Below are 27644 nucleotides of genomic sequence, written 5' to 3'. Positions count from 1 at the left end.
TTCAATCATTCCCCAAAATAAATTCATATCGTTCCATTGGAACAACTAGTAATTTTTGGTAATTCATCATGTAATTTGGGCAGTTGAAGCACACTGCCGTTACTTCCAAGCGGTCAGGTGATTTTAACTGAATTATTTTGAAATCGGATCCGGAATGTTTTTCCGTATGGAATGCGGGAAATATGAATCGAAAAAACTAACTGTAAATATTATCCCTTACTCCAAGATAGCTAGTTTTGCTTTGTTTCAAATAAAAAATCCGTTTTTCAACTGTTTCATAATTTACAAGTGTAATTCTATTAAGTGATCTAGCAATTTCCTGTTTCCCATATACAACTGTACATATTGTAACCAACGTATCCGCAGTCGTATTTATCATGCATTTTTGACCTACTTTAATTTAGAAGCTGCCACACAAAATAATGGACTAAAACGCGTTTCACCTACCTTGTTTACTTGTAGATCTGCAGAATATTTATCTCCATTTAAGGCAAGTGCATTTGACACAGACATGACATACCATTCTGCATAAACGATTGAACCAAGGACTTTGTGAACATACATACAAAACATTTCAATGTGTTCGTGATTTTTTTTATTCAGTGCGTGTGACTTCATGATGCATTGTATATAATAAAAAAATAGGATATTCATGCTACTTTTTTTCTCAACATCTTAAGCATTTTTGTGGACAAAATCTAACTTTTCCTATTACTTGCAGTTCTACATTTTTTTTATTGACTTTTAAAATAAATAACATATATATTAAGTTAAGTGTAAACTTGTACACCTTTTGTATCTTGTTTCTTTTTCGTGTTTTAAGGGGCATCAGCTGCAAGAACACCAGAAGACATGTCTGCCATTTAGTTTTCAAGATTTTAAAACGCTAAGGAATATATCAATTTCATTTTCATTGGTCCATATATTGTATGAAATTATGAATATTTGCAACTTTGCTAAAGTTATTCTTGCCAGATCGACCAAAGATGGCAATGCTATTGAAAAATGCAACAATATCCCAGAATCAGTTCAATCAAAAATAACATCAGAAAAAAAAAGAGGAAAAGTTTATTGAGGCAAAATACAACAACTACACATCAATAACTCAGAGACATGAAAATTACACTATCTTCATGAATAATTACAAGAATCTAAATATTGAATCTTATGATACTTTAACAAATATGTTAAAAAAGGTTCAAAAGTATGTAACTGAAAGCAAATATTTCATTAACAACAGCAAAAATGGAGAGAAAAAAAAGAAATTCACAGATTACTTCTGTCTAAACAATTGGCTGTACCTTCCTGAAGCTGACCAAAAACAACACACTATAGACAACTGCATCCAGTGCATGACAGTTCATGCTAGCTCTTCCTCTCTACACAAAAACTTTTCAAATGCTTCCATTCTTGAACAATCTGGTTCCATGCTATTGAAAAATATTGAAAATTTAACACCACCTAACACAAAACCATCTCAGAAAAAAGGACAGAAAGCAGTTGAAACAATGATGAAGGTTCTACAACCAGTTGTTGAAAGGAAGTATGATACTAATTTCAAAAATGTTGTAGCAGAATCCTTGTCCCTTCAACCAAAAGAAACTGCAAGAGAGGCCCAAAAAAAAAGTCCAGAAAATTATTCATCAAACTAAACGCCAAATTGAAGAATCAATGGAAGAAATTGACAATGACTTAGACCATCTTTTGGGAAGTGGGCAATCCTTTGCCCAATATAAAAGGGACAGAATTAATTCTTGCTTTATAGGTAGGGAACAAGCTGAAAAAGTTAACATGACCCAACAAACAAAAATAGAAACAGGTAAAAAAAAACAAAAGATCATATTGGGAGAATTGAAAATTATACGTTTAACAGAAATGAGTTTTTAGAGTATGTAAAAACAACTGCATCAAAACAGATCAACTGATCCCAATTAGCCAAACAATACCAGGTATCATGTAATGGAAAAGCTGTAAATAATGGAGGTCAGGTCTTAAAAAAAATATGCATATGATCAAGGAATTGACATCTCCAAGTTTAACCAACACCTACGAGTAAGTGGCAGAGAGTATAAGCAAAGAATTAGAAAATCAAAAAAGAATAATGCATAAACTACCTCTCCCATCAAGAAGATCAATCAAAGTTTAAAAAAAATTCTAAAAAAGAAAATCCAAGACAACACCTATGATATTGGAGTGAAAATTGCACCGAAAGCTGTACAGCAAAACAAAATTGGACCAGATGGCAACATTATAACAACAACTGTTCAAGTACCAGCCAGAAAAATTTAACTCAGAAAAATATTTACAAGAGAAATCAGAAGATTAAAAAAATTAGGTGTTGTACGACAAAAAACCGATCACACACTATTCTTTAAACTATGGTATGATCACTCATATGTTAGTTTCATGGTAATCTTATTATATGAAACCAGCACTTTTTTAACAAATGAGGAGTATAAAACAAGTTATCCACAACGACAACCAGTTGATGTCCAAACAGCAGTCGAGCGACCTAACCTATACATTTTTGGCCAGTCAGGTAAGCATATAAATATACAATGAAAATAAAAAAAATTACCACTGATAAGATGACCAAGTATTCAAACAAAGTAAGCTCCATGTACAATCATACCAACCCATATAAAAGAACAGCGTTCAAAAAAAGTGTGGACAACTTTAAATTCACCGAAATTTTCTAAGTCCAAGAGCCATAACTTCCGTAAAAATCATTCAACAGTAACCAAAGTTGAACTTAATCTGAAACGCTTTATAATGGGGCCAAATACTAAAAACAAACTCGTTTGGTAAAAGCATTACAAAAAAGTGTGGAAAACGCAGATGGACGGATGGATGGATGGATGGATGGACGGACGGACGGGCGGGTCACAAGTAATAAAATGAGAAATGACTATATATGGTACACTCCTCGAGACATTTATGTTTCCACTATAAATGCTCACCAAAATGAATGCTTCTATCGTGCGTTTAAACAAACGCTCCTATCAAATGACGAAAAATAATAATATTGACATATAATGTAGACAGAAAAAAATTAAAAATTAAATTAATGAAATTATATAAATTAATAATAGCAAAAAATATAAAAATAACAGTTAAATCAAGGAAATAATCAAAGGACAAAAATAAACAAATGCTTCTATCTTGCCTTTTAAACGTACGCTCCCAGCATGCATTTGAACGAATGCTTCTATCGTGTGTTTAAACGAATGCAAAACTATGTGTAAACCCACGATAAATGATGCCCGAACGCTAAAATGGGAAACGTGAACATCTCAAGGAGTGTATATCAAAACACAATGTGCTAGTAAGTAAGTATACAATCATTTAACAAGTACATCCAAATATATTGTACAAGTTAAAGTAAGCCAAGTACAAGTATATCTAACTACAATGCGCTAGTGAGTGAGTAAAGTATATATTACTATAATGTGCTAGTAAGTAAGTCGAGTATATCTAACTACAATGTGCTAGGAAGCAAGTCAAGTATAAAATCATTAAATGCCAGCAAGTAAGATAAGTATAAAATCATTAAATAAGCACATGTACATAGAAATGTATATCCAATTATAAGTATAATGTGCAAGTAAGTAAGCTAAACACATCAAACTAATGTATAAAAGTACTAAGCTAAGTATACAATGAACAAAAAAAAGAACACATATCTACAATGTGCTAGAAAGTAAGCTATTTTTACAGTTATTAACTAGATTATACAACCTAGTTTTCAACCATACACTCAGTTTGATAAGTGAACCCTTAAGTAGCATTAAGAAATTTTCTGCCTGAACATCAAAATTATGACAAAGTAAATACCTCACATTCCAAGGGTCCCACTCCCTTTGTTTAGAAAGAGATTTAAAATAAATTTGCAAAACCTGTCCCCAACATTTGTATAAATTTCTTAATTGGACCCACTTTTAAAAATTTCTAGATCTTCCCTCTGGCAAATAGAATATTATTGTCCCAGCTACTGACCAACTCTTATTTTGCAAGAAACTACATAATCTCCCATGTACTGAAATACCTTTCAGGCTGAACTTGTCAATAACTGACAGTCATAAGAATAGACAATTTCAAAAGAAAAATGAAGTATTTAAAGTTGTGTACATGTATAAAGGATATAATAAGTAATATCAAGTAACAATCACACCTTATTTTTTTATTGGCCAATGAAAAACTAGGTTATAATCAAAGCCGGTTAGAGTACATTAAGTGAATTCTTAATGAATAAAGGGGGAGGCAGCCACTGCCCACTCTTTATTCATTAAAATGTCGCTTAATACACTCTAACCTATACATAATAGATATACTAGTACTTAAGCTAAGTATATAAAAAATCAAGTAAGAGCAGGTGAAAGGGCCAATGCCACACACAGTTATTTTAACAACTACATGTAAATATGTTATATCAACTTTAAATTATACTATATGTATGTGTCACATATCTGGAACATTTAATTTCGAAACAAATATACAACTATATATATTTAAGACCCGGCAAAATCATTTTCAAACTGTCGGACATTTAAACAAAATCCATCCAGCCGTTTTCAAGTATTTTAGTCCACTATATTTTCCTAAAGGGTAGTATGTACAAATTCAACATACACTGTACGTGTAGTAATTAGTCCAATAACTTTTAAATTAATCGAATCAACTAGAAATGGTGATGAAAAATCCTACAAAATTTGAACAAAATCTGTTACTTTTTAATAAGAGTACAGAAAATTTTAAAAAATAAGGAACTATGTAGTGAGGCCTTGAAAAATGATTGGTAATATTTCATCATGAAACTTTTAAAGCATCAAAGGATGTTGAGCAGGCCTTGTATACCATACCAAGATGTCAGGACATTTCTGATTTGTTGAATGGCATCAACATTGATGGGACACAACATGCTTTTAAACTTCGCTTGTTTAGTGGTAATGGTCCTGCCAGACAATTCGAAGCTGGCCAAAAAAGAGGTGGTCACTATAATTGTCTATGTGGGGTAAACTCAAATCAGCAGATGGACTTGATCCGTTGTTTCGATATCAGTTACATGACTTTAGAAGAAAGGAGGGAGCATGTAATCAATGGGGTACTGTGGAAAAAAATCATATCCAACAACTGTATAAATCTTTTAACAACTTAAAAAAAGATGAGATCGAGTGCGAGTTGGACAAGAGGGCCATTAATATATACAACCTAAAGAGTAAGCAAGACCTTCCAACTAAAATTGATGAAGTTCTGCATGGCATTTGTCTTCCACCTGCCTTACTTTTAAATCAACCACAAAAAAAAAACAACTGAAGAGCACAATATAAACTATTATGAAGTTATGAGTTGCTAACCATTGCATGACTTAACAAATGTCATCCAAAACCTGATTGTTGAGGTGCTTAATCACGTTGCGGACAAATCGACAAATACAGAACTTGAAAGATTCTACACCACTACTACAGGTGACAAAACACAAGTCAAAGGGTCAGATGCCAGAATTTATCTGGTACGTTTGGCAAAAAATTGTTGACCTCCATGTTGATTGCAAAATATCAGAGGACATAAAAAACATGATCAACTTCCTCGTAGAAATTCAGAACATCGCTTATAGTCCAGCGAACAAAAGGTCACCAAGGACAGTTCTAAGGCTTTACAACCTTACCTTTTCTTTTGGAATGTTGACAAAAACTGTTATAGGCATACCAGAGAAACTCACTGAGAGGAAATTTTACGGCAGCCACTCGGACTCCACTAAAAACTGGAAGCATGGACCAGGTGCACAGGTAAGGTAAGCGTTCTCTGCTTTTCTAGAAATAAATCATATTTTAGTAAAAGATTCGTCATTGCAGTATTTTGTTGTGAGCTTATTTTACAATATCGCTCAGCCCAAATACAAGTTCACAACAATATTCATTCGAGACTGACTTTCTTCAGAATCTCATAAAGAATAAAAATATAAAAGATGCTAAACCCTAATAAGTTTACGTACAGATATATTGATGATGTATTGTCCATTAACAACCCTTCTTTAGGTAAATGGTTATCTTCAATATATCACCAGAGATCGAGATAAAGGAGACTACAGAAACAGCTTGTTCTGCATCTTTTTTTTCACCTACATCTCGAATTGGACAACAGCGATAATCTCAGGACTAAAATTTATGATAAAAGAGACGACTTTAATTTTAATATCATCAATTTTCCTTACCTGTTCAGCAAAAATGCTTTCATCTCCTGCATATTGTGTTTAAATTTCATAAGAGGTTCACTACGCTACAACAAGTACTAATTACTCCAATACTCTAATTTCCTAGAACTCCATAAATATCTGCATAACAGACTCCTGAATTTGGGGTATGAGGAGGTGCAACTCAAAAGTCTTCTACCATTTTTTTAGATATCAGTCTTTGGTTGATAAATACTCGAACTCGAATGGCTCGAACACCCGGGATTTCTCGAACACGACTCAAAGTATCAAAATTTTCTCCTATACAATCAATATAAATAACCCTGGATTTCTCGAACTTCGATTTCTCGAAAACTCGAACTGACTAGTCGGTCAGTTCGGTAATAAATCTCAGAGACTAAACCTCACTAACTCGAACTCGTCAGCCATTTTGTCAGCGTGGGTAATAAAAGGTGTGAAAAACTGAAATCCTATCATTAATCAGTGTCATTTTAGTTAATTACAGGTAATATTTAAGTCATCACTAATTAGGTAGTTTTGATAAAACTGATTGAAGTTCGAGAATGTTCCGAAGTCAGTATGATGAAACCATGAAAGAAAATCGGATGAAAACAAATTATTGACCAATGAACCCGCACTCTGGACGTTTTTAAAAGAAAACACAGCATTTTTAATGTCCACAAATCAACATAATCTTCGAAAAAGCGAATGAAAAAGATCCACGAACTAACACAACTTCGGAGGAAGTAAGCAATTTCTAACGAAAAAGTCGAACTTGGACCGGCAATGAAAGAAATCCGGAAATATACGAACTTCAATTTCTCGAACTCCCGATAACTCGAACACATTTCAATGGTCCCTTGGAGTTCGAGCTACCGAGGTTTGACTGTACTCAGTTTCTTCTGAAATAATGAATAATGATTGTCTTTTTTTAAAATTTTTCTTTGTCCTGATTTACCGATTATGACGCAATAGCTGCGAAAACGTAACTTTATAATGTTGTAGATGTCTTCAATTGATGTAAAACATATTAACCAAGGTAAGCAATACTATAAATATATAAATACCTTTTTGGTTGTTTTCTTTTGCATTAGGACAAACAGTCGTTGACAATATTTTTTATTTGAACAGATTTGTTTCAATATGAAACTATTGCTTTGAACATTTGGCAAGTATGATCATGTTTATTGCCATCGAAATCGTTATTTTCAACATAAGACCGGGAAAATAAGTGCATTAGTAGTAGCGATTTAAAAGATTAATCAGGGGATCCAAGATTCTAGTAGAAACCAAAGGATGTAATCCAGGGACAAAAGACCAGGCATTGAAAACAGACTAACACAACAAAGAACATAAAATAACAAAAATAATACATTCAAAGTAACAAAAGTAAATGGATCAAAAATTGGGAGCATGGACCAGGTGCACCGTAGGGTAAGCGTCCTCTGATTTTCTAAAATCACCCACCGAGTTTTTCATGAAAAGTCCAGTCCGGGGTACACGAAAGGGGAAAGGAAAACAATGACACATTGAACAAATCAGTTTTCATGGTGACGACTATAAACTTTTGTAGTATTGATTTCAATTTTGTAGCAGCATAGCCCTGTTCCACAAGCCTAATTGTAAGAAGTCCAGCGTGGTACAAAAAGTCTGCGTAATTACGGCAAACTCTGGCATAACGTATAAGTTTTGATAAGAAAACTCCATACACAGGTGCCTTATAGGGTGTGTTAAGAAAAGAAGAAGACGACGTTTACCCAATCAAGGCACCTTGTCCATACTCCTCTAATACTGACCTCTTCTTTGAGATCGATGGAAAGGGAAACTCATGATCAAACTATACTAAAAACTCGGTGACTTCTCATTTCGTATCTTTGATTTTCATTCGTTTATGGCAACATCCCTTTAGAACCTGTGTATGGAGTTTTTATATCACAAATTATGCTAACGTTTGTCGTAACTACGTAAACGTTTTGAACCGTTAAGCTTCTGGAGCAGGGTTTTAAAAAATCATCACTTCAAACATTTTATGTTCGACAACATGAACTCGTATATAGATATGGGGTATTCATTTACACCATAACAACCGATTTGATCATTGTGTCATAGTTTTCCTTTCTTCTTTTGTCTACCCCGGACGTGTAAATTTATGAGCAACTCGGTAGATGTTTCTAGAAAAATGCAGAAGACGCTTACCCTTTCGGTGCAATTGGTCCATGCCCCTAGTCTTATTGGAGTCCTTGGTTGCCCATTTATATTTGTTTCTGTAAACGTGTTATTTTTGTCATTTCATATTCTTTGTTGTATGTGTGTCTATTTTTCAATTCGTTTAGTCATCATCTTTGGATCATATTCTTTCGATTACAATCCGAATCTTGGTTCCCATAATTTCTCTACCAATTCTTAAGTGAAATCAAGGTTGCTTATTTATTTTTCGGTTTTTGTGTGTGTGTTCTTTTAAGTTAATTTGTGTTATTGGTTTGTGTTATTAGTGTGATCTGTCAGTTGTCGTTGTTTGTGTGTAAGGGTAATAAAGGGAACCAAGGTTCTAGTGTTAATCAAAAGAACATAATTTTTATCTACAGAATTATGAATATCGTAATAAGTGCAAACGTTTTAATGAGTGTCTACATCACTCTTTATTATCACTTAATGCATTTTTAAGGTATAATCATGACGATCGGTTAACAGACTTGATTGGTTTTTTGAACAAATCAAAATCTGTACTTCTAAATGGCAACTTAGTTTTCCAATTACATTTTCAAATTGGAAATTCAAGACCTTAAAAGGCTTCTTTACTACCTTGCGTTTCCATTTATATGCCACGTAAGATTGGTTTGGCATTAAATGACATACGATACGGAAGAAGAATTTTATATGATGCATCATAAATGATGAAAAATTTATTGCAAAATCCTTATGTACGAGCGACATACTGCATGTTGCATAACACAAGATTCTTTTTACTTGTAATAATAGTTTTATTTTGCTGACAGAGGTATTACGAAAATAAAAAAAAAAAAAAAAACACACACACACAAGAAACAAAATAAAAATCATTTACTGTAATTTGTAATACCAATATATACAAAATTTAAAACAAAGACGGACAATGAAATAATTTCCGCCCCAAAATGTTCAGCTTATTTGAAGTGTTTCGTGGCCCGATATAAGTTACCTTTATGTCTTTCCATGGTTTATAAACCAGCCAACTCTTCCTTGAAACTGCATCTAGGCTATCTTTGCGTTTGAGTCATTTGAGCCATATACAAACGTCAGTTGAATTCCCACAGAGGTGCTTCCATTAGGTTATATTGCTACAAGATGTAAGACATCAGTACAAACATTTGTCACCAACATGAATTTCCATTATGGTATATCCACATGCACCATAAGAACCGATTTGTTCACTGTGGCTTAGTTTTCTTTGTCTCTTTCGTCTGCTTCAGACGTGGCATTTTATAAGCAACTTGGCGGGTGTTAATAGAACGACAGAGGATGCTTAGGCTAATGCTGGTCCATGCTTCCAGTTTTTCAGTGAAATCCGATTTGCTCATTTACCTTTGTTTCTCAGTATCTCAGACTATTTTTCCTGTCTAGTCGGTATCTTTATGTTATTTAAGAATTGGCAATAATAAAAATTTTGTCTATTGAAAAATAACATAAATTTTCCATGTGCATCTTGTTTATTTTATTTATACATCTTTGAAATAATATTTTCATTTTTAAACATGAGAAAAGTAGCTCTGAATTTAAATGAATAGGGGCGTGTCAAAATATTTTTTTTTATCCATTGAGATATAACAAAATTATTTAACCAATCAGATTACAGTATTTATCTTAAATTATTTAAAGTCGTTTGACCTTTCGAATCATGGTTCCCCTGATTTCCATTTTATGTACAAACGTTGCAGATTGAGTTACTACCCTTATACGTTGCAGATTGAGTTACTTCCCTATTTGATTAAAGTATATAGGAAAAGATAATCCATTACATTATCAAACAGAGCTATTTATTTGCTATATCAATGTATATATATGCTATATCTTGTAAAGTATACTGAACAATCAGGACAACAAATCAAGGTTTAAAACTCTTAAAACTTCAATATATTACTATAACCGTAACTATATTTGTTGGGATTGAACAATAGTCTGAGAGGTAAATCTGAGACCTTAATTTTTCCATATATATAAACAAAGACAGTATACACTATAGGGAACATCACTTTAAGCTAATTCTAGTCTATCTTAATAAAAAGGTGAATTAATAAAAAGGTGTACAGCAACCGAATGTCGGTTTTAAGCATTGCAATGTGAACATACTAAAATTGAGTCATAATCATTTTTTTGGATGAAATAATGTACTGTATACATGTTAACCATGGTTAGCTTGATTACAGTTAAAATATAATTCATTAACCAGATATATTATACTTTGTATAAAATTCTTCGTTTTTCATTGGTTCACAAAGATTAATTATTTTTGTATACCACCCTTTCTTCACTTATATTATCTTTCCACAGCAAGTTCAGGAGGATGAATACTTGAGTATACTACTGACCCTTTTGAACCGGAAATTGTTCTTATCCTTTCCGTCCCGCTGTTAGTTCCTTTTTACGTACTCTCCTCGAAACAAAATACACATCTGACGATAATTTGTTAAAAATGGAAAATAAAATAGAAATGATGAAAGTTTCAGTTTTCTTTTGTAAATCAGGGCGCAAGACACTCGATTGTATAATGAGGGATGATGTTGTTCCGTCAGTTTCTACTAATGAACAATACATCAGATCATTTACATATTTTATCTAACATACAAATAATTATTTCCAGTATATTATAACGCAGACTGGTGATGTTGGGGATAGTAGTTCACCGCACGAAGGAAAATATAATATAATTCACATTGTATGTGTTTTCATTACGGTGTATCTATCTGCGCCATGGAAACTGATATGTTCAACGTGTCATAGTTTTCCTTTCCTCCTTTGTCTACCCTGGACTTGACTTTTTATGAGCAACTCGGTGGGTTTTTCTAGAAAAGCAGAGGACGCTAACCCTACCAGTGCACCTGGTCCATGCTCCTCGTTTTTAGTGGAATTTGAGTTGCTCATTTACTTTTGTTGCTTTGTGTGTATGGTTTTAGTTACTTTATGTTCTTTGTTGTGTATGTCTGTTTTCCATGTCTTTTCTTTGTCCCTGGATTGTATTCTTTTGATTACCGCTATAACCTTGGTTCCCTTGATTACTATTTTCCAATTTGAGTTATAAAGATTAAAGACACTAACCAAATACCCGAATTTCAAAGCCTAATTTACTACTTATTCCATGCTAATTAATCACAGCAAGCTTTGCCTATTCTCGACATATAGACAGTTTACCTAATTGCCAAACACTGGAATTGATCATGATGACATGACTTGTGAAAAATATGAAATATAAAATTACATTAGTACAATGAAAGGGACTAAAACTAAATTCTACGTTATCTCAAAAGGACAGCAAGTTAAAAAGCGAATAATAAAAATCATTTAGCAAATGACAAAACCTTGGAATATGAGCTTTTTATCTCAACACTTATTTTCATTTGTTCTTAATTAAGCAATATATTTCGAATTTCTGTCTTCAGAACTCCAGTCTGAAATTTGCTTTTGAATTCATCTAACATTCCGATATTAAATTTGTTAAATGCCAAGTCTAAAGTGTAAGTGTTTGTTAGAATCAGGCAAAATTGGAAAAATCAAAAACATGTATGTCAAAACCCAACCGATCTAACCATGTAATATCACTCAATGATACTTTCTCTATTTCAAAAGACCATTATTTGATCTCTGCAACACCGGCTTTGCTCAGAAATTGTTCAATAGCATGTTAGAAAAATAAGGTTTTGACAGAGTTATCTGCCCTTGAAATGATCATTATCAGTTCATTTCATTGAAATTATAACTTAAAGGTCCACCATGATGTAGAAAATCTTGTCTGTTTTCCTTGATTCTGATCGTGCAAAAATTATACTATCAAAATTATGTTTTATTTCATACCATGTTCCACCGACTGTCTGATTCTTAGAGGGACTGACAATTAAATGATTAATGTATTTAGAGCGTTTCGAAACAACAATGTAACTGAAACACTTTGGATTAATTGAAATTGCATAGTTCAGCAAAACATAATTTTTAAAAAATTTGAATGCAGTTTCTCACTTTCCAATTTATCTAAAAGAACTTGATTAGAAAGGCAGATGCACTGACAGTTAACTTAGAAAGTAAATGAATTATATCCGGGGATATTATGTGATCTGATCGTTTCCATTCTATATCCTTTGGAAATAATTGTATTACATCACATGCCTTCAACCTTTTAAACAATCTTTAAGTTTTCCATTTTACATTATTTCTGTTTGTATAGAAAAAGAAATACAAATCCAAAATATAAGTTTAACAAATGAAAATCAAGTGAAAGTGGAAAATCTACACACACATACATGAGCACAGAGGAACGAAATGATATTGGTGTGCGAAAACGCTTTCTGTGTCTCAGATTGGTATAAATGGTGTTACATATTACAATGAATAAATGACACTATATAAAACTGGAATGATCAACTATGTTCATTCCTATATAAAACCAAAACTTTCAATCGTTACTTTTATCTTCCATATAGAAAGTCTGCCTTTATATGGTCGACAAAACCAATATGTTTGATACACCAAGTCTTCCCAAAAAAATCTTTTTGGTCTTATCAACCAAAACTGACACAAATATTCTCGCTTTCACCTGGTCAACTTTGTGGATGCCGTCCAAAATTCTTACAAAATGTTCGACTTGTCAGATCGTTTTTTTTATTTCACAATTAGTATGCCCATCTCCATGTGGTCGACAGACTAATGTATATGTCACAAAAATATTGAATGACGAAGTGAAGACGATAGTCTGAAAATCAAATAATTTGTATCTTGTGAGACAACAAAGTAAAGTTACTTCTAACTCCCTATTTAAGTACAGCTCTGCCTTAAAACCTGACAGAAGCTTATGATTAGTGATTTACGCATATCTTATTCCCCAAAAATATTTGATTGGAGATCCTTCACTAGGCTTCATAGAAATTGTATTTGAGCGCATATGAAAGTTGGTTGCAGGAGATACTAACACTAAAAGTTTAGTAATGTCCTCCTATAGAAAAGTATAGGTAATTTTCCCGCCAGAATATTGGCAATATAATCAATAAAAAAAATATGTTATGACATTACTGTAATTTATTTTGTAATTATTGCCTCAAAGAATTTGTTTTATGTTCGTACTTGGTTTTAAATAACAATTTCAAGAATCCTATATTCAAAAGAAGAGATCAATACTTATTAGATTTCGGTGATTATTTGATTACAAAATGTAGAATGATACCAATATAAAATTTAAGATTCAAATTATATTGATTTGTTTCATTGTTATGGTGCACTGTACAATTTTTTCAAATCATTTACTCAAATAAGATGTTATTAGTAGAACAATAATTGAAACTTTTCATTACTAATCAACTCATAATTGTAACGTATGTATAGAATCAATTTAATTGACTTAAAGCTTTCATTTGTTTTAGTCACATAAAATTAGAAAACTTGATGAAATGTCAAATAACCAATACTGTTAATATAACAACCTACACATTGCATGTAGTCCGGATGGGAAAGTCAGTACATGTAAACAAATGCGTGGAGTACATGTTTTATCTATTAAATGATTGATAAAAAATGATGAAGATTAATAACAAAACGTATGACGCCAAAGTGCAAATAAGAAATTAATGCTGGAATTTTGTAACAAATTTGGAAAATTCATGCCTCTCGGGATTAGAATGCAACAAAACAGAGCTATCAGATGCTTAATTGAAAACAAAGTATAAAAAGATAATCCAAACATAAAATTTGAACGAGTTGCAGGTTTAGGCATTGCAAACTACCAGAACATTTAAGGAGGTAGACCTATGGTAAGGGACATAACTCTTGGAATCAGTGATATGTTTGTATCATATTCAATTTCACCAAAGCCTTTCAAGCTTTTCTCTGAAACTGAATCAAATCAGTCCAAGTCACCTTGATGCTTATATGAGATTGATGTAAAATGATGAAAACAAACGGTCCAATGATTTCTAATAGTTGTGTCCCTTACCCTAGGTTTACCTCCGTAAGTTCATCGGTAAAAACGTACACGATCACTATAGGGTTGAAGTTTGATATGTTTGTTCCCTATAAAAACATGTATCACAAACTACTAAAAAAACAATACAATTCATTACATTTTAAGGAATCTTATACACATGACGTAAAAAAATCTATGATAAGTGGTTGGAATAAGAATGAACTTATTGTAATTTTGTTGAAGTTATATGATGTATTTAATATCTCTGTAAAATCCTTTCTTTCTTTCATAAGATCTGCACGTCAGTCAAATGTCGATTAAATTAAACTGTGAATTTTAATGTGGAAAAGTGCACCTGATAATAAAAGAAACATTTAAATAAAACATACTCGTTAACAAACACACGTAACTACGTACTCCTTTTGTATCTGTTTGTGAATGTCATCATTGAAAGAGTAATTAATGGAACCAAGGTTATAGCGGTAATCAACCAGACATGGAAAACAGTGGAAGACATACACAACAAAGAACATTAAGTAACTAAAATCATACAAAAAAGTAACAAATGCAAATAAGTAACTCGTACTCCACTAAAAACTAAGAGCATGGACCAGGTGCACCGGTAGGGTAAGCGTCCTCTGCTTTTCTAGAAACATCCGCCGAATTGCTCATATAAGTCAAGTCCGGGGTAGACAAACGAGGAAAGGAAAACTATGACCCGTTGAATAAATTAGTTTTCATGGTGCAGATGGATACACCAAACGATCCACGAGTTAATGATGACGACCATAAAACTTCTGTAGTGCTAACTTCAAACTTGTAGCAACATAACCCTGTTCCAGAAGCCTATTTGTTATAGTTCTAGGGCGATACAAAAAGTCTGCATAGTTTCGGCAAGCTCTGGCATAACGTATGAGTTGTGATATGAACACTCCATACGCAGGTGCCGAAGGGATGTTGCCACAGATGAAAAGAAAGTTGACAATTCTGAATGAAAAGTCATCAACAAGTTTGGCCAATAGTTTTCCTTTACCATCGAAAAGTGCATTTCATGATTACAAGACATTATGTAAGAATTCAAGTGCTTCATTATTTGTTTATGACAGAGATTAAACTTAGCCTTTTTTGTACCAACCTGTATCCATCAATGTTGATGAAATGTGTATGTATCTTTTTCCGACGCAACCGGTATAGTTTCGCTTTTTATGCTTTGACCTTAAAGATGCTTTTCTATGGAAACGCAAGTCACCTGATCGCAATCTTTCCCGATTGACCACATACTGATAACTAGTGGCGTTCGATAAAACTGTATCGAATTTTGAAATTGCGTGTCCTGTGTTGTTTTCTTAAATGAAATGCAGAACATTTTAAGAAAAAAGAACAAAATTTCATTGCGTCGGCTATCTTTTTTAAAGACCTTGTTTTTCTTCTCTTCGTGACCTCGCCATTTGTACACGTATTCTTTTTTACTTTGCATTACTTATATAGGTATACATTATCTAGAATTATTTTGCAATAAAACTTTAATTAACGCCATGACAATGCACTAACAAGTTCATCATATTACATTGCATTGGATAATTAGTTTTCAATTTATAAAACGTACTTTTATTCCCTGCGTGATATAAAAAAAAAAAACACTATTAAGAAACTCAAATCAATTTGTGCTTCTAAAAACGAATCGCCATTTCATCACATTTGACTTGAACTTCTTCAGATTTTATTTATTTGAGTTCTCTATTATTCTCGTCGATTTGTTTTGTTATTGTTAGTGTTTTTCACTTTTAGTTCTAAATTAAGAATACCGTAGATGTCGTAGGTTGACATTTTTTTTTATAAAGATGTCGTAGTCATGTTAAATTTTTCAATCAATTAATTTATTTCACCTTTCGTTATTGTATAAAAAAGGCCAATTTTTAAAAATAAATGTTCTCCTTTTTTACTACATAATAAATCCGTAAATAGTGCCGATAACAATATGTGTTTGCATTGATATTTTGGCTCCGCAAATCCAAATAATGCCAGCTCAATTTTGGTACTACGTTGTACGAGGAGCTATGTAAACCATCTTAACTAGTAGGGAAAAATATGAAATACTGTGAATATCTTGACAACAACACAGTCTATGGCAGATTGGCTATCAACAGAAATTACAGTTTGTTGCAGATGATACAGAAAGCACTATTTGTCATAGAACGATTCCATAATTGAATACGTGCACGTGCAGTGAACGAGTGCCTGACGTCCCGAAATTTCATATTAAGTGCATTTTTAATCGAAAACAAAAAAAATGACCAGAAAAAAAAAACAAATAAAAACAAAACGTTTAACCAAAAGAGTGTTAAAATTGACAACAAAAACAACAAAAACAAAAAAACAAAAAACAAAACAAAAACAAAAAAAACAAACAAACAAAAAAGGGTGATCATTTCAAACACTGATATTTTCCCCAGCCTCGATATGAACGAAATTTATTGGAATTTCAGACATTATATAGTAAGACATAGCTAAAGGCATCATAGAATTTGATGTAATAATATAATAAAACTTTTATCATTAATAACGACTTTTAACTTCGTTAGTGATTTTGTCTTAAAAAGTGCCATGACACGCTTTTAAATTATTATATTAAATATATGACAATCAATTATTTATATGTTAAAAGTATTTTAAAGAAAAAAAGAAGATTTTGATCGCCCATAACACCAGTTAATCAAGTTCTATTCAATTAAAAAAAGGGTGTGTTCATCCTGTTTTTATGTATCGTGGGATTTTCCGGGGTATTGGTCATGCGACATAAGTGATCGTGACAAATTAAGTTACAATAGTACTTCAAATAAGCCTATGACTTGTGACGGTAATTAAAAACATTTTAAAAGTGGTATTATAATGGTATATGTCTTGTCAGGAAGGAATGAAGCACTTACAAAATTGTATAGCTAGGGAGATTTTGTCATTGAAAGCGGCTTTGATGGTTCTTGGGAAACTCATAATTGAGAAATAGTTTATTGAATGGTGAATCGTCATGCCAATATGTGCAGTCATAATTAAAAAATATTGACTCATTTGTAAATAAATATAAGTAAAACTTCCTTATACTTCAGTTAAATCTAATATACACGATCTTAATATAACATAGTGCAAAGCAAGATCAGCATATTTGGTTGAGTGCTAACGCTAACATAGAAAATAGAAGCCTAATGGTGAAAGGCAAAAAATAAAACAAACAAACAAACAAACAAACAACAAAAACAAAAGCAAAAACAAAAACAAAATAAATTCCAGACATCCGATCTGGCTAAACGAGTTTCATATTAAAGATACAACTGAGACACCTCCTTCTATTTAATACATATACTTTAATCTATACAAAGTTACAAAACTTGTCTCCAATCTATTTATTGTTTGAGTAACAATACAAACTATGTTTAAATTAATAGAGGCAGACATTAAAATAAGACAGAATGTGAATGATTTCCTTTAGTTTGAGTAAACATTTATAAAGTCTGTCTCACTGTAGTGTAGATGAAGAGATCAGCAAAATAGATTTTGATTTCTATTATGCGTAATATCACTAATCCATAGAACTTTACAATATGTCATCAAGCAATGGGTTCAATATAGTGAAAGGAAAATATATAGTGAAACGCAACAAAGGCACCATCGTATAACCTTTATGGAATAGTAAATACTTAAAGATATCACCAAAAGGTATTCAATAAGTGTAAACACACTTTCAAGTAAGCTCTGAAAGGCCCCGACAACAAAAGTTGCTTTGCTTCTATGGTAACAAAATTATGGCACTTCTTCACCATAAACTCCAGAAACACACATTAATGACTAACATTGACAAACACAGCTGACTTCAGGGCGAAAAATGAAACTTTTATCGGAATAATACTTAAACATTTGATGGTATATCAAATGATTAAGTCATTTCCATATATGGCCTAATTACATAAAAAAAAGCAACATCAAATTGTAAATGAGTACATTTACCAATCGTAATTACGGACCATCGATGACACTTAGACCAAAATGTATTTTGAGTAAATTCTAATTTGTTTGAGGCAGAAATAAAAGCATGATTATAGAATCTTTTCATTACCAAAACAATACATACTACCAGTCATACCAAAGATAAAATAATCTTTTTTGATACAAATATGGCGTCATTTTATTTCTTGATATAAGCGTTTATGTAGTTCATACCCGGAAAGGCAAAAGTGTCCTGGTAAACACTAAATACTGCGGTCGTAAATATTCTTCCCTTTTACCAAACTAGAGCTTAAAAGAGTAGCATGGCGGATACCTTACAAAACAAAAAGAAACAATAAATGGGCACTCTTTAGGAAATCTTTGTTCACTCATAGTTTTTCTAGTTTTTTGTGCTCTTCTTTTGTACTTTGTCATCTCAGTGTGTTGTTGCGAATTCTACTTCCTTTGCTAACAAATAGTTTTCCCTTGATTGATTTTTTCACTGATTGTACTTATCTTCTTCGAAGTAAATATATTCGCTTTTTATAGTTTTACACCTCTGGCACACTCAGTGCTAAAACACAACCCTGTAACAACGGAAACAACTTTGCGGATTTGTAATGAGTAGTGATCTTGCCTACATATGTACATAGCATGGTCTAGAAGCTGGCAGAGTGGTATGCAGTAAATCACAAAGCGGTTAACGAGGAGATTGTGATTGAATCATCGGAATTGTTACTTTTTATGAGGGTGGCTATGACCCTTTTTCCGACGCAGTCGGTATAGTTTTGCTTTTTACCATTTGACCTTAAAGACGCTCTTCCTTGGAAACGCAAGTTACCTGATCGCAATTCTGTTTCCCGATTTAAAGATAGTACTTGTTTTAGAATAACAGTTGAAAATTTTTAGCACTTCAAGTATATATTATATTTGGATAAGACCTATCTGATTGACTCTTAAACTGCTAGTGTTGGGTTCCTTGAAATCCTACCTGCATCATAATGACATTTGCATTATATGCTAGTACATAATTTGTATTTTTGTACTTCTGGGTGTTTAATTGAGACAATTACATAACAAAAACGGAAATTGCATTTCATACTACACCATTAACAAACAATTGATGATCTCATACAAACATCAAAAGGTCTGTGACAAATTAGTTGATAGTATACGATTTACATGCATTACGAAGGCGTTATATCTGGGATTCAAAGTGAACTGTATTCGTCATAAGTCTAGCCAGGAAAGAATGAATCATTTATAACTTCTGAAAGCTTAGGTTAGCAAATGGGGTAATGAAGTAGACTCTTTATATAATCCTATAAAATCAAGTGTTGTGTATCACTAGAAATATATGTAGTTTACATCGCAATTAGACTTGATGAAATGGTAAATGATGAAAAGTTAACATGGCGAAAATATAAGAAAATTGACTCCATCAAGTCAGTTCCATCATCGGGAACACACGGCTGGTTCCGTTGCGCACCTTTCTGTACCAGGATGGAGAAAGGTAGGCATCGGATTTTCCCTTGTGTTTCCGAAGATGAGTCACTTCTGTCTTCCCAATAACTAGAAAAAGTGCTTCTTTAGTTTTCATTCAGTAATTACTTTCTAAATATGTTATAAAATCGAAGTAAACTCACTGGTAGGCCATTACAAAACATCCAAATAAGACTTCTTATATCAAAATACAGCATATATGTAGATTGTTATTATCGTGTTAATTTGTATAATTATTACCGATGATTGGTGATCGTTCGCCATTAAAATTGGCATGATGTATGCTATAAAATTAAGATTCTCTATAGCTAGCTAATTGTCCTTGTAAAGCCAAGATCAGATAATATGTTGAACCTCATTAGTGATTATGCAAAGACTTTGCAACAGTTGAGTCCCGAATAGGCAATTTTAATCATATCGCAGACATATTGTGATATTGGTCATATGTTTGTATATTAAACCCATCAAATTATTAGCGATTCTATTGGTCCCCTTGGGCTTCATAGAAATACAAAAAAAAAACAAACTGGGATGACTTCCAGGAAAACCCCATAATTGTGATAAATTGTCAAATTGTGTTTTCATTTGGGTAAACACTGATTTCTGACTAGTCAAAGAAAATTCTCATTATATTACAGTGATAAGGGTAATATATTGCTTTCGATCTACTAAGACAAACGGTTCTTTCCATAGAGTCATTCCATTAGTTCTAACAAATTGAATTCTGCTAGTTTATGTCATGTGGATTTGTAATTTCCTCTGTGAACAGCAGAGTAATGTTTCAATTACGGAGAGTGGATAGTTGAACATTTTTGTACTAGAGACATTGAGTGACGTACTTGAATTCAATTCAGAAAGTCCTACCTATCATATGGGACGCTAACATTGAAATATTGCACGAACCTGTAAAATTCAGCGGCTATATTGGAAGGAATTCTACAATTGCAATTCGATTTAATAAGGTAAGGCTTATTATTTTTGACAACTATTTATTAAGAAAAATCCACGAGGAAACCAGGTAGTTCCTATTATATGGGTGGTACATGGTCAATTTAATCTCACTAAATGTTTCCTTCCCTAGTAATGTTTATATCAAATGTATATCAAATAGTATATATTTTTTTTTAATCTACTATAAATGGCTCAGAAAGTGATTTTAAAGTTCCCTTAGAAAGTAACCAAATTTTACACAAAATAAAAGTGTTATCTCTTTTTTTTCAATGATGTTCAATGCGTACTATGTAATTTATTTATCTTTAACCGTTGCAGTTTATTAAAACTAATACTAATCTTTGAAAAAAAGTATTCCTTTACGATAGGAAAGATAAAAAAAGAACAAAAAATTGTTGTGTGCCTCCCAATGCCTGTTTTTTGCATGGACACCATCTTAACTCTATCTAAGTGATTTATTCATACAAAATAGTGCGATGCCAAATGTATGCTGAAGTACACCCTGTATTACATCTTCAGTATGGTTATTCAAGCAGTCACAATGTGAGAGTCTCAACAATATTACTATATGCATCTAGCAGAACTATAATTATTTCAACCATATTTATTAACTCCGTTAAATTCTCAAACCTCAATAAATGAAAGTTTGCAAAGTATATATCACAGAAATAACTTTTTTTGGGAGTGATATAAATGTATAAGTGACTAATCAGCTCCATTAATAAAAGCATTGTACATTTTGCATTCTCATTATTAAAACAATAATATTGTTTGAACAAATCACCAAAAAGCCATTGCATGTATTGCTTCGATTTTCAGTAGATAGGTACCGATTTGCACATTGGCATTTCAATAAAACTTCCTAAAACGAATCCTGAATGGTCCATAAAACCTGTTTAAACCAAACACTTTTCATATATTAGTTTATTTCGGTTTAAATTATTTACTTTTAAACTCGGTAAACCAAAACCCTCTCGATACGAACTAAGTTTAAAGTCCAAGATGGCCTAGACTTAGACAGGTTCAATGTATTAACTAATAAAAGAGCAGTCATCCCTTGCATTCTAAAACCGGAAACGTTCAACGTGTAGATTTTCGTAACAAAATTATAGTTTCTTAATCCTTTAATTTTATGGGATGCGAACACATAAATTGCTATTTTAGTCATTTTGTTGCTTTTATAATTTATTTTTAAACTTGAGCTTTCCAAGTATTAGGTTCTAAGAATGCTTATTGAAACACGTGACATTAAAGATATTTCTATGATTGGTATTTTTTCCGTATTTACTAAAGACGGACAGACTTGGAAAGCTAATCTGTCTTAAAGAGATAGACATAGGGTAATGGACATAACTCTTGAAATAAGTGATATACTCAATTTTACCAAAACCTGTCAAGATTTCATTTGAACAGAATGAAATCAATCAAAGCTACTTACTTGAGACATATGTAAAATGCTGAATACAAATGTTTCAATGATTTGTAACAGCTGTGTTACTTATCTTAGGTCTACATCCTTAAAGCTTTCTTTTTTTCCTACCATTTTTATATTAATTTGATTGGTGGCAATTCTATTCTGCCCATATTTTTAAATAAACCGGAAACAAGTAACTGAAATGAAAGCAGGAAGTTAAAAAGCGATAAAAAACCTGGTTTAACTCACCTTTTAATTTGGAATTCCTGTACCAAGTCACGACCATTACGGTGGTTTCAGACTTTCCAGTTTTTACTCTGATATTGCCATTGGTTATAAGGACTTTCCTTTGAAATACTTCTTTTGACTATTGCCTAGGTATTATCAGTTTGGTAATTTTGTTATTACACTTCATCGCAACCAACACTGAATATATTCATGAAAAAGATTTTTATTTTTCGTACAAGCGTAGGAGGTACATGAGAAACATATGTTTTTGATTGATCAACTGATGATTTATGAAAACATGTAAATGAAAATCATATATATGGTAATTATATGATTTCCATGAATATCTTTTCCATCAATTATGGTTTGTGTATTGTATTATCGTGATTTTATATGTACAAAAACTTATATTCTATACGTATTGCCATTTACGTTTTGAAACACATGAAAACATATTAAGCAATTTTCCATGTGAAGAATATTACACAAATTAAAAACAAGGCTTTCATCTTTAAATTTTTAATAAAACCTGTTCCTTCCAATTGAAAATTAGTATTATTTTAGTTTTGATATCATTATTTAGTTATTCGATCAACTCTAACTTTACATTCTTTTTAAGTTTGTTTGTTTGTATGTGTCTGTTGTTATGTTCTCTGTTTATTCTGTTGTGTTTTGTTAGTATCTTCTTCGCTTTACTTACAATTACGAGGTTTTAATATAACCTAAACCATGGTTATCTACAATTTCTCAATCGAAAAGTGAAGCATCAAAAGTACGCATGATCCATCATTTATCAACCATTCCTTCAGCACCTGCGTATGGAGCTTTTATAATACAACCCATACGTTATGCCAGAGCTTTCCTTAACTATGCATACTTTTTCTTTCGCGCTAGACTACTTACAATTAAGTTTCAGGAAAAGGGTTATGTTGCTACAAGATTGTAGTCTTCACTACAGAAGTTTTATGGTCGTAATCATGAACTCGTGGGTCGTTACGGTGTGTCCATCTGCACCATGAAAACTGATTTGTTCAAGTGTCATAGTTTTCCGTTCCTCTTTCGTCTATTCCGGACTTGACTTTTCATGAGCAACTCGGCGGTCGTATCTGGTCCAAATCACGCTTACCCTACCTGTGCACCTGGTCCATGCTCCCATTTTTAGTAGAGTCCGAGTTGATCATTTACTTTTGTTTTTTTGTATGTTTTATTTTAGTAACTGTATGTTCTTTGATGTGTTTCTCTGTTTTCCGTGTCCGGTCTTTGTCCCTGGATTACATCCTTTTTATTTCCGCTAGAATCTTGGTTCCCTTGATTACTCTTATTATGAAATACAATGATTATTTTTTGAAAGTTTCTATGAAAGTTCACTCAAGCAATTATTCGTTAACATATTTTTTTTAAAAGAAGTGACTATATATGAAAGAACTTTATTAAAACTTTCAATGAATAATTACCGTGCCAGAATAAAGCAAGGTCTGATAATCCTTGAATGCTGAGGCTTCTAAATTGCATACATTAATTTGAATACGTCTTGCAGTATTCATCTAAAACAACACTTTTAAACCTTTATTGATAGCTTTTTGTATCATAAAAAAATGCAATAGGCTTCAACTTTAATATTCTATCTAAAATAATATGCAGAAAGAATTTGCTTTTCAAAAAAAAGGAGAGGTGCTAGTATATCGATATTCAAAAAGAATAATGTCAATATTTTTATCCTACAAATGTATTCACATCCAAACAGTGCAAAACGACAAAGAACAAGTAAATGACATATTTAACAAAGAAAATGAAGACATTTGGAAGAAAGTTTGTTAATTACCGACATTATATATCCCAAGATATGCTATAATTTCAATTCTAGTCTAGTCATTTCTCAGGAATTAAAATCTCATATTGACACATTTCAAAAGCATTTAGATCGGTTATATAATGTGTGAAATTTGCTTTTCTCTTTACACGATTTGGAACTCTTAAACAAAGTACAGTCAAGAAAAATGTGTATATAAAATGAGGGGATTGTAAAAAAAAAACATCCTGAATATGTATGAAGATTAAGGATGGCGCAAAAAAAATAAGGCGTTGCCGAACATTTACCACGTCCCGCACCGAATACACATACAGGCTATACGTTTCGGCACTACCTTTATCTTGCTTGTTATCCTGCAATTGAAATGCGGTGAAATATTATTTTAAAATATGGGAAGTAAATGTTTTTATGATAATTCATCTATATTGCCACGCCATGTCGGTTTCATGTTTTGTTCATTGACTGAATCCTATTCAGTAATCTAAAAAAAGTCATGGGTGTTGCATAAATACAGACATTTATGTATATAGGTGTATTAAACACCCTGAATATGTAAATGGACACGACAATGACGGTAGGAAAAATTACAGATCTGTAAATAAGATCAACAAATCTGACTTTGTAAATGCATTCTTAATTCAAATAGCAGGATTAATCAGGTTTTAGGACTCGCTTAACCTCTAATTCAAAGTTGTGCACCGACCAAGGCATATTGAATACTTCTCCATCACATGAGCAGTGTATAAATGTGACATCTTATCGGTTTTGAGTAGGTATAATGTTTTCATGTTCAAGTCATTGAACAGTAGTGTCTACTTAAACAGAAAAAAACATGTCATTAAAAAGTATCTACTAGAGGTCCTTTTATCAAAACCAATGCATTAATTTATAAATTAACCAATAAATTTATGAGTTAAATCAATTTGATATGGTATAAAAAAATACTCACTTACAATGTGTACGCTTGCGGAGCATGATACGCTTACCTTCTGAAGGACCTGATAACTCTCTCGAGTTTAATTTATATTGCTAGTTATTTAGCATTTTGTGTGATGTATAGTTTATTTTATCTGTATTTCATTTTAATTGCATCATGTATATAAGTGGTTACTGTTTCTTATTTTAACGTTTTCACCATGTTCTTGGATTTTGATGTCTCTGAATTATCTACTATTATCTATTTTTCTATTAATGACGCTTTGATTTTTTATGATGATATGTCCATTCTTGAAAATCTCACCAATTTAATGATATTACTTTTCCCATTAAATGTAACATGGTGACTGTATAAAGAAAAGCAGATGATGCTCATCCTACCATTTGTTTTATAATTATGCATCTATTTTATGAGTCTTCATTTATTAATTTCTGTTTGAATTTACTTTCCTTGATTTCCCTTTAATAAAACATCGAATCAACTTATGAGATGGAAAACAATTATTTTTATCTTTTTTGAATCACCCTTAATCGATGTTCAAGGAAAGTTCTAGATAAAAACTCTTCAGGGTGCACTATATAGTTACAGTCCCCTACCGTATTAGCTTCTCTCAACAGCATCGTTGGCTGATTTTCAAAATACCTTATTTCGCACGAACTTTTGGAACTAAAATTGTGAGAGAGTAATCAAGGGAACCAAGGTTATAGCGGTAATCAAAAGAATGTAATCCAGGGACAAAGAGCAGACATGGAAAATAGACATACACAACAAAGAACATAAAGTAACTAAAATCATATATACGAAGTAACAAAAGCAAATGAGCAACTCGGACTCCACTAAATACTGGGAGCATGGACCAGGTGCACCGGTAGGGTAAGCGTCTGCTGCAATAGGATTTCAAAAATATGCACTTTTTTATGACCAAACACTAGAAATGTATGTGCGGACTGCCTCAAAACAGCTTTATATCAACAAAATGAGACCAAATTTTCGGAAATGACCTAACTGTATTGTACTACCTCCTGCATGACTTTGTAGAGGTGGTAGAATGAAGAACATAAGTTCTAGGGTGGATATTGTTAATGTATGTATGCATCTATACTTGAGAGATCGTGATTTAATCTGACAATGTATATCCTTATTTTTATAACTTCTAAATACGCAGACCTACAAATATCTTAAAGCTTACAGGATGTTATCCATTAAGTGTTGAAAGAAGAAGTTCTCTTACATTGAGCGGGGCCATTCAAGCATACAAACAACCACTTTTATAAACTAAGTATGATAATGGAAAGACGTTTCCTAAATATGAATTACAAAGGCCTACGAATGCTTTTAGTAAACAACATATTGGCCAAGGTATTTAGACACGGTATCATATACAGACGTTCGAAATTCACTCTAGACGCGACAGCCAGCCCTCTCAGAAATGCAGGAATCTTGAAAAGTCGGGAAAACGTGAATGATTTTACACGGCATTATCCGATTGTCAAACAACGTTTCATTTGAAAGAGTAATCTAGCGAACAAAGGTTATAGCGATAATCAAAAGAATGTAATCTAGGGACAAAGACCAGACATGGACAACAGACATACACAACAAAGAACATAAAATAACTAAAATCGTACATAAAAAGTAACAAATGCAAATGAGCAACTCGGACTCCACTAAAAACTAGGAGCATGGACCCGGTGCATCGGTAGGGTAAGCGTGATCTGCTTTCCTAGAAACACCCGCCGAGTTGCTCATAAAAAGTCAGGTCCGGGGTAAATAAAAGAGGAAAGGAAAACTATGACACTTCGAACAAATCAGTTTTCATGGCGCAGATGGATACACCGTAACGATCCACGAGTTCATAATGACGACCATAAAACTTTTGTAATGATGACTTCAATTTTGTAGCAACATTACCCTGCTCCAGAAGCCTATTTGTTAGAATACTAGCGCGATACAAAAAGTCTGCGTAGTCTCGGCAAGTTCTTGCATAACGACATAACTTATGAGTTGTGATATAAACACTCCATACGCAGGCGCTGAAGGGATGTTGCCACATATGAAAGAAAAGTTGACAAATTTGAATGAAAATCATCACGTTTGTCGTAAAGTTTGGTCAATAGTTTTCCTTTACCATCGATTTCGAAGTGTAGGTCAAAATATGAGGCTGACTTCACAATGTCTGTAGTATCCTTTATCTCAATTTCTTTGGGGTAGATGCGATGTATCAAATCCCTAAAATTAGGATTGTTTAAGGACAACTCGTCATGTATATAGCGGAAACTGAGTTTAAAGGAACTAGCTAAACGATATTCTTTCTTTCAGATCAGATCAGCTTTAAAGTCCTAAAAAGAGTGAATGAATAGATCAGTAAGTAAAGGAGCACAATTTGTTCCTATTGGAATGCCGACCGTTTGTTGAAAAAACGCGTCCACCATATTGGATGAATATGTTGTCGATTAAAAATTCCAGCATTTTTAACGTAAAAGAATTTCGAAA

General features: G+C 32.5%; 1 protein-coding gene and 1 long non-coding RNA gene across 3 annotated transcripts in view; one reads left to right on the top strand and one right to left on the bottom strand.

Annotated features, from left to right (window-relative positions):
- Positions 1–6111: 6111 nt before the first annotated feature.
- The window catches only part of LOC148620163 (uncharacterized), a 35516-nt gene continuing 13983 nt past the window's right edge, over positions 6112–27644 (bottom strand). Inside the window, exons 3-5 of one of the 2 annotated variants that reach the window (XR_015921732.1) lie at positions 10756–10839; positions 9369–9507; positions 6112–7092 (exon numbers count right to left, since the gene is read on the bottom strand). This is a non-coding gene — a long non-coding RNA (uncharacterized LOC148620163). Of the gene's footprint in view, positions 7093–9368; positions 9508–10755; positions 10840–27644 lie in introns of those variants that run through there. The other variant, XR_015921731.1, reaches the window with a different exon arrangement.
- LOC148620162 (synaptotagmin-15-like) overlaps positions 20622–27644 on the top strand; it is a 170416-nt gene continuing 163393 nt past the window's right edge. The window contains exon 1 of the mRNA XM_088580790.1: positions 20622–20773. The gene's annotated coding sequence lies outside the window, so the exon portion shown is untranslated. The remainder of the gene's footprint in view (positions 20774–27644) is intronic.

This window comes from Perna viridis, chromosome 4 (genome assembly GCF_037379345.1).
Source record: "Perna viridis isolate PV_CMFRI_1.1 ecotype Kerala chromosome 4, ASM3737934v1, whole genome shotgun sequence".
NCBI classification, from domain to species: domain Eukaryota; kingdom Metazoa; phylum Mollusca; class Bivalvia; order Mytilida; family Mytilidae; genus Perna; species Perna viridis.
Note: the sequence above shows the minus strand (reverse complement) of the source record. Positions and strands in the feature narration are given on the sequence as shown.